The 8,353-nt window shown below is 39.5% G+C and overlaps 1 long non-coding RNA gene across 1 annotated transcript; it reads right to left on the bottom strand.

The window, feature by feature from the left end:
• Window positions 1-3,218: 3,218 nt before the first annotated feature.
• LOC134571490 (uncharacterized) lies at window positions 3,219-7,973 on the bottom strand. Its single transcript, XR_010085199.1, has 3 exons — window positions 7,374-7,973; window positions 4,385-4,470; window positions 3,219-3,943 (listed from the first exon to the last, which is right to left on the bottom strand). It is a non-coding gene; the product is annotated as an uncharacterized LOC134571490 (long non-coding RNA).
• Window positions 7,974-8,353: the final 380 nt, after the last annotated feature.

Below are 8,353 nucleotides of genomic sequence, written 5' to 3'. Positions count from 1 at the left end.
GTATTATAGTCAAATTAAAGTTCCATCCAAGTTTTGGGGGGTCAATTTACATCCTTTATAATCTCTTAGAATGCTGTTGGGACATATAGTGTTTAATAGAAAATCTTAATTAAACAGAACTTGCAATAAAGAAAGCGTTTATGGAAGGCTGTGCAAGTCACATGCAGGGAGGTGTGACTAGGGTTCATAAACAAAGGGATTTAACTCCTAAATGGCAGAGGAGTGAGCAGTGAGGCTGCAGGGGCATGTTCTATACACCAAAACTGCTTCATTAAGCTAAAGTTGTTCAGGTGCCTATAGTGTCCCTTTAACATATCTAGTTTCTCCTGTTTATTTTTATGATCAATGTAATATCAAAAAAGGTAAATCACTGCTGTATTTTAAATGGGTCATCTGGATCCAATATTAACTTGAAAACGAGAGAGACAGAGATCGATCGTGTGTGTGATCTCATTTAATTTAAATGGGGATTTACCAAGGTGTAGTCACAATTTCCCAGTAACTGTATCATAGCTTTATGGGAAGACTTAGGAAAAAATTATACACACTCTAGTCTGAGTGATGTCACAAAGCTACAGTAGGTTAAATTATATACAAAATGGTATCACACACCTATCTAATCTCCCCCCCGTCCCCCCTCCTTTAGTTGAACTTCCTCCTGTCCTGTCTAGAAGTCTCTTCTACTAATCACATCCCTTTTTATTAACATGGCCCTCTTTATGAATAGCAGTGAGCATATTGGCAACATAAAGATTGATTGCATAGGTAATGAATTTCACAAATCACCCTTAAACCATTTCTCTTTACTATCAACTTTGCTTATGGTATGTGTCTCCAATTTAGCTTCTGCTCCCTCTATAGCAGGGGTCTCAAAGTAATGACCTGAAGGCCATTTCCTGTCCCATAAATACGTTTATAGAGCCCTTTTCATTTCAGGCTGCAGATCTTAACCTGGCTCTTTAGAGCTCTACTGTTACAGTCTTACACTTACATCTCCTACCCATATCTTGAGGTCCCTCCAAGCTAGCTGCTAATGGACACCCAATTTTTGCTTAATTTTTATACTTTCTATAAAAACCTCGTCCCAATTGTTGCATCAGCACAAAAGCTCTGAAGTTTTCTTTTGTATTACTGGTTGCTTATTTCATGTAACAGCACAATAATGTAAGACAAACTTAACTAATGTCAGAGGCTGACAGTTGTATGCTACAGCCAGCTTCACTGCTAATGTTTTAGCATTCTGTCACATGTCGAATTTATGAGACTTGTCAGTGCACAAAGGATTCTGAAACAGATCCAATGTCCATCAACCTAACAGCTATGCTACAGCTGCTGGGAGTAAGTGTATGTATATGTAACCCCTAGGTAAGTGGACTGTAAAACTCCACCTAGCAATTTAAATTTTTTTTCCCCAATGCTTTATAATATAAGATTACATTTTGTGTTTTTTTGCATATATGCCTTAGTTTGAAGAAAGGAAAAGATCCTTCCAAAATGTTTAATCTGAAACTCTTTGCAGCCTATTATAAGCTTAGAAAATTAAGGGAACAATTACATTGTTATATTTAACAGTTTGAGATGTAATTACATTTAGAAATCCACAAAACGGGATTCTACAGGGCATCATCTTGACTTTATCAGTGTGGTAAGAACTTCCTCTTCAAAATAGAATCAAAGTTGCCATTTATAGTGAAGTTAGTTCACCATGTTTATATTGTCTCATTCACAATGTCAAGTGTAAATACTACAGCAAAATCTTTCGATTTGACAGATTTTAATAAATTGTATGGGCCAGTGATATTGAATGTTTCACTGGCTCAACTTTTGTAAGTTCTCCATCACTGCTACACTAGAATAGTACATTTAGTTACCTGTGCTATACACCTATAGTTATTCTTATCAATACATATCTTGTAGCAAGACCGTTTTACTTTGAACCTCACACGGCTGAAAACTGGGAGAGAGGAGGAAATTCCTTTATATCACACAGTACAATTACTCAAGTGTAATTGCATTCAAGGGATTTCCCAAAATAAAGTCAGGGCTCTTATGTAGGTTTACTTGGAGGGAAAAAACAAAACCTGAATATCAATACACTTCCAAGTGTCCCATCTTCTAGCATGGTATCTCCTTGTGCATGCATGAGGACAGTGGAGCTAATCAGTCTTGCATGATTACTCAGAAATTGGTCCAAGAGTATAAAGTAGGTCTGTAAAGACATTAGCCCTGGCATGACAGTAAAGAGGATCAAATTAGCAATAAAAAGACAGAATCCAGCCAGACTATTTTTGCTTTACCAGCGCCAGTTAACTTTGACACAGTAGGGGAAAACAAGTTTACGATGACTATATTTTTGCAATTAAGCAGAAGTTCCTAAAATCAAATACCCCCCATTAGTCCCATGCTCTGGTATAATTATAAGAACACTCCAGACATAGAATGAAAAGGGTTAATATGATTATAGTATCCCTCTGCTGACCGCCCAATATGCTATCAAAGGCTAAAGAAACTACCCCCCACTTTCCTGTGCTGGCTCAGTCTCCTCCGACATTGCAAGCTGAAACCAAATGCGCAACACACAATGGGCCTTCCCCTTAAGAAATTGGGATTTAAAAGACGCTTATATCCTCATGTAATGCGTGAGGAAGACCAGTGTCGTTTCACAGAATAAAAGTTTGATAAACTGCAGGAAGCACCTCCATTGGTTGTCCCCTTAACTCTGCAGCTGAAAAAACAGTTTCCCTAAAACTGCAATGTTTTCAGCTGCATGGTTAAGGGGACAGGGGCAGTTAAGTGTAAGATAATTTACTCACATTAACTCTGTTCCAGCTCTTTGCTAAACACCCACCTGGAAGTGCCAAATATGGAGTTTCCATAGCAACCATAGTATGTGCACTGTGGTTGCCATTGGTGGAGAGCAGAGGTTTTTTCCTCCTAATCTATACATTTATAGATAGAGTTGTATACTCAATCTAATGAGCACAAGTGGCTTATTGTATGGAAGGACCCCTTTAAGCATAGGAAAGTCATGATCATATGTTCACTCAATACATCCTCCTCTCCCCCCCCCCCACCCCCCTATTGCTCAGTTCCCCAGCACAAAATAAAAGCCTGTAACTTATCTAAAGGAAAGGGCTGCAGACAGGAGCTCTGCATTTTTTGTAAGCCGTGCCAAAAATGATTAAATTGAGTGTCCCCTTAAGGGAAATGCAAGACTGCCAAGGGTTTCGCCCTGTGGTTTTTCTCCTAAATTAATAAATCCTGTAGTCAAACTTACATTAAGCCAATATCCAACACAAAAATTAAATATGGTGAAATGTATGGCGTGAATGTTTGCATTTCTCCACATAATGTCCTAAAGCACTAATAAAATAAGCCACACTTCACCTTTGATTAATTTATTAAATAAAAATAAAAAGATTTCCTAGAGGAGTGTACCTCAGGAACATCCAAAAGAATTACAGTACTATGCTAAATGCTTAGTAACAAAAACTTAATGATACATATACATTCAACAGAAAAAGGAGAGGAAAAAAATGCCATAGTAACAGGTATGGCAAAATGACAACACAATAGGAAGATGACAGGGAAACAGGGTAATATGCAAATTAAAGGAGTGTTCAAAAAGTAAACCAAGTACAGGTTTGTCCAGAATGAAATGAAGTATGGGAGGGGAAATTGATTTCAAGCAACACTGACAAAAGTGAAACTAGAGTGTATATCAAATGTATAAATAAATAATCAGTATGCTTAATTACATAGGAAACTGCAACAAAAAAAAAACGCAACAACTTAATGTCTGGTGTGAGGCGAGTGTGGTTGTCCACATTGCTTAAATCAAGTGATAGAGGGTGTATTGATTTAATATTTAGGAACATTTGTAAAATGCTGTGAAGGTTTTCCAGTTGCTGTAGTCTCATGTTCTTCAAACAAATGCATTAATCTTAAAGAAGGAAAATAATTACATTAGTAACAATTAATACAATCAGCTGTTAACAAGTACAAATAACTGCAAATTCTACGGCTGAAAGGCTTCCAGTTTTATTTTAATCACTTAATCCAAACACTCGACAAAAGTAGATACTTAACTCTGCAGTTATCCACCCTCCAACTTAAACTGGGTTGTCTTCAAAAACCATTTAAAAACATGAACTGCTGAACAGTTTGGCAAAAACTTACAAATACTAAACCATAACAGCCAAGCTGAATGTGCAGATTTCAAATTAAAATCTATGTAAATCTTAAGTTTAGTAGACTACGCCCAAACAAAAAACTCCCAAATAGTCCAGAATGCCCATTTGTTATAGCACTAGCAGCTGTTTGGACAGAACTCCTATGAGCCTCAAACTGTAATAAATAAGTTATACAAAAATAGAATACCCACCTTTCTGGTTTGTCCCGACTAGCTCTCTCAATCACCAAGTGCACGATCAACTTTGTTGTGTCCAAATGCACTTAACGAAATTCTCACTACACAGAAATGGCAAAAAATCTCCATGAATACAAACTAAATATGAATACATTTATAGTTAACACTGCAATGCGGAACTGAAATTTTACACCATCTAAAAGCCTGTTCAATAGTAGAAGGTTGGGGAAAAAAGGCACACTTCTGATGCCAGCAAGCAGCTTTCTGTTCTGAGCCAAACCGGGACAAAATCAGCAACTTCAGGCTTGAATACAAGCAAGATTTTACTATATTTAAGGAGGCAAGAGGGGGCCCCAAGGGGACTAGATGGTGATTTTAACATTATAGGGTCAGAAATACATGCTTTTGTTCCTGACCCTCTAGTACTCCTTTAGGAAGTGTGTCATGTGCCTAGCGAGGCCACAACTCAGATAAAATAAAAATTAAAAAAAATTGTGAAAAAATTCATTCCAATCTCCACTAAATCACAGACAGTGGGTCGGGTCTGTTGTGACCTTTATTTTGCCATATTGATCACATTTGTTGAATAACCCTGGATGTCCCCACCTACACTACAAACACCCCTTCATGGAACTAATTCACAGAGTCTATCAGCTCTTACACACCAGTGTTACAAGCTTTTAGCAATCTCAACCTAAAGCTTGATAAAGGCCTAACAGAACTGCAATCAGGAGACATGTTACACCTGCCAAACTGCCCACTGTTCAAATGCTTAAAGGGACACTATAGTCACCAGAACAATTACAGCTTATTGCATTTGTTCTGGTGAGTAGAATCATTCACTTCAGGCTTTTTGCTGTAAACACTGGATTTTCAGTGAAAATGCAGTGTTTACATTACAGCCTAGTGATAACTTAACTGGCCACTCCTTAGATGTCTGGTATAGCCACTTCCCATCTCAGTCTTGCCTAGTTTGAATAACATCAGTATCTCCTCCCTCTGTATGCAGACACAACTTTCCTCAGAGACACTGATTCAGTCATCACTGAGGAGATACTGATTGGTCAGGACTGTTTGACTTGTGCTGGCTCTGCCCCTGATCTGCCTCCTTGACAGTCTCTACCAATCCTATGGGGAAGCATTGGGATTGGCTCAGAACCACACTTCTGATGCCAGCAAGCATCTTGCTGTTCTGAGGCAAACGGGACAAAATCAGCAACTTCAGGCTTGAATACAAGCAAGATTGTACTATATTTAAAGGAGGCAAGAGGGGGCCCCCAAGGGGACTAGATGGTGATTTTAACATTATAGGGTCAGAAATACATGCTTTTGTTCCTGACCCTCTAGTACTCCTTTAGGAAGTGTGTCATGTGCCTAGCAAGGCCACATAACTCAGATAATACTTGCATTAACATCCAATACCTTTTCAAGGAAGCCTGGGACTGGGGAAATAGATACAATTCAACAGTTACAGGTTTATAAAAATGAAAAAAAAATTAACAATTTTGTGTAATTCTTTTAGGCTAGTGATGTTTTGCCAGGCAGCCATTTTCCTTTTATGACTTGGCAAATGGCAACAGATTAGATTAATATGGATTATTTCTTGGGTACTTTATAGACTCTCATAAGCACCATACAGTAGATGCTCTGGCTATTTTAATAAGGGAACATAAGGGTGAGGGTATTGCAGAGGACAGAAGCCTGCATGAGTTTAGAGCTTAAAGGACCACTATAGGCACCCAGACAACTTCAGCGAATGAAGTGGTCTGGGTGCCGGGTCCATCTGGTTAACTCTGCAGCTGAAAACAGCAGTTTCAGAGAAACTGCCATGTTTCAATGAGTGTTAATCCAGCCTCTAGTGGCTGTCTCCCTGACAGCCACTCGAGGCGCTACCACGATTCTCACTGAAAAATCAGTGAGAAGACGCTGGATGTCCATAGGAAAGCATTGAGTAATGCTTTCATATGGGCTGTTTGAATGTGCACGGCTCTTGCCACACACATGTGGATTTGACGTTGGCAGGGGGTGGAGAGTTCCCTAGCACAGAGAGCCTGACGCTGGAGAAAGGCAAGAGGCTGAAGGGGTTTTAACCCATTCAGCCCAGCGGGAGGGGGCCCTGAGGGTGGAGGGGACACAATGACCCCATAGTGCCAGGAAAAAAGTTTGTTTCCCTGGCACTATATAGTGCTCCTTTAAAGCACCAGACCGCCACTGGAAGAACTACATGTTTTGGTCACAATCAGCCATGTTTCCAAATGTCTGAAAAGTCACATGAGATACTAGAACCTACATTTGTTTTTCCCCAATCAACAAAAAGACTGTTGGAACCTTTAACCCAACAAGGCAGTGTGTGACCACTGCAGAGTTAAACTTTTAGGTATCACACATACAGAAAACACTAGACATGCGCACAGATCCTTTCACATGCAAATAACCAAATTCCTGCTTATCTACAGCCAAAAGAAATGACTGGTTGTATAAATCCTGGGCAGATTGGGCGTAGATTAAAGGACCACTATAGTGCCAGGAAAACAAATTCATTTTCCTGGCACCGGGCTGAAACTCTTACCTTTCTCCACCGCCGGGGAACTCTTCCTCTTCCAACGTCAGTGCTGAATGCACATGTGCGGCAAGAGCCGCGCACGCAATCAGTCCATAGGCAAGCATTTCTCAATGCTTTCCTATGGACGTCAGCGTCTTCTCACTGATTTTCACAGTGAGAAGCGTCCCTAGCGGCTGTCAATGAGAGCCACCAGAGGCTGGATTAACCCTGAACATAGCAGTTTCTCTGAAAATGCTATGTTTAAAGCTGCAGGGTTAACCCTAGATGGACCTGGTACCCAGACCACTTAATTGAGCTGAAGTGGACTGGGTGCCTATAGTGGTCCTTTAACAGGAATTTGAGTCATCGCAAGTAAAAAAAAAGATTTGCGCAAAAGTCTTGAAAATAGACACTTGCATAGTTTGAGATTAAACGAGTCAGAAAGAAAACTAGAGTACTCACCTTTTGAAAGTCTTGCTTAGATTTTAGAACCACGCAGTTGGACACTCAAATCCTCGGTCACAAATTGCCACCTGTGAATTGAGATCCAGTTAGTAAACCCAACTGAAGATGCTGCTTTCAATTGGTTAGACTAGAATGAAATCACACCTTACCTATACTTAGGGCCCCTGCTTTCAGGTCTCATTGCTAGACCTATTGGCTTTTTGGTCACACCTGTAGTAGCTATCATTCTAGAAGGTTCCAAAAGATGTTGCTCTCTTGCTAGACTTTCTTCGTTATTTCAGCTGTAACTAGCCTTGGGAAAGCTGCTCACTATCAGCATTGTAACTGCTGCCATCTCAGGAACTCGAAGCTGTTGCTGTAACTCCTTTATTAAAGCTGACTGGCTCCATAGAGTAAAGGCTGTAGAAGTCCTGTGCTAGAGAAGTCTCATTTAATCCACTTTACTATTAGAGGTACATCTCAATCTTAGTTAGAAAAGAACAAAATATGCTCTTCAATTCCAGATAGAATCTTGATCAAAACCCTGTTCAGGATTAAACCATACTGAATATATACCGATGGCTGAGCATCACTAAGTAGTGTGCAGTAGAGCACATTTAGGTATAGGTTCTACAAGTAGCTAGAAGAATGAAGAAATATGCCACTGTCTAATATATAATATGGACCTTAAGCTGAGCTTTCCATATGATCACACTTGGCAGCATCTTTAGGAACGGCAGCTACCCCATAGGAGATTCAATTTCAACAGATTAGTAAAAAAAAAAAAAACAGACTTTTATTCATCCCTATGTAGTTGTTGCGGAGCTACACTGAGGGACGTTATGTGAAACTATCGCGATTAATGGCATCTCATACACAGCAATTGTTAAGCCCATTTTATATATTTTTTGCCAAACTAAGCATTCAATAAAGTGGGCAGTGTACGCCATCAATCCACCAGTTAGAGGCTAGTCTTACTACACTTTACTTACTAAAAG

The sequence above is a fragment of the Pelobates fuscus genome, chromosome 8, assembly GCF_036172605.1.
Source record: "Pelobates fuscus isolate aPelFus1 chromosome 8, aPelFus1.pri, whole genome shotgun sequence".
NCBI lineage: Eukaryota > Metazoa > Chordata > Amphibia > Anura > Pelobatidae > Pelobates > Pelobates fuscus.
This window is presented reverse-complemented; position numbering and strand designations above follow the sequence as displayed.